We start from the raw sequence: 336 nt of genomic DNA, 5'->3' as shown, positions 1-336 counted from the left end.
TTGTCATTACCCTCCGAGCTTCTCGATGACTCGGTACTCGGAGGAGGGCCTTAGATGTCGAACGAAGTGCACAGGTAGGTTCATAGCGGGAGAGGCGTTCCATCAGGTATTGCGGCCCCACACCGTGTAGGGCTTTATAGGTCAGTACCAGCACCTTGAATCTGGCCCGGAAACAAATTGGCAGCCAGTGCAAACGGGCGAGAACAGGTGTAATATGTGAGGACCGACTGGTCCTTGTCAATAATCTGGCTGCTGCGTTTTGCACTAGAAATAATAGCAAGGTGCAATGAAACATGAAGCTCATTCCAGGAGCAGGGCCTAACCTTACGGATTCCC

The sequence above is a fragment of the Rhineura floridana genome, chromosome 6 (genome assembly GCF_030035675.1).
Source record: "Rhineura floridana isolate rRhiFlo1 chromosome 6, rRhiFlo1.hap2, whole genome shotgun sequence".
NCBI classification, from domain to species: Eukaryota; Metazoa; Chordata; class Lepidosauria; order Squamata; family Rhineuridae; genus Rhineura; species Rhineura floridana.
The sequence above is the reverse complement of the archived record's forward strand: the minus strand, read 5'-3'. Positions refer to the sequence as shown.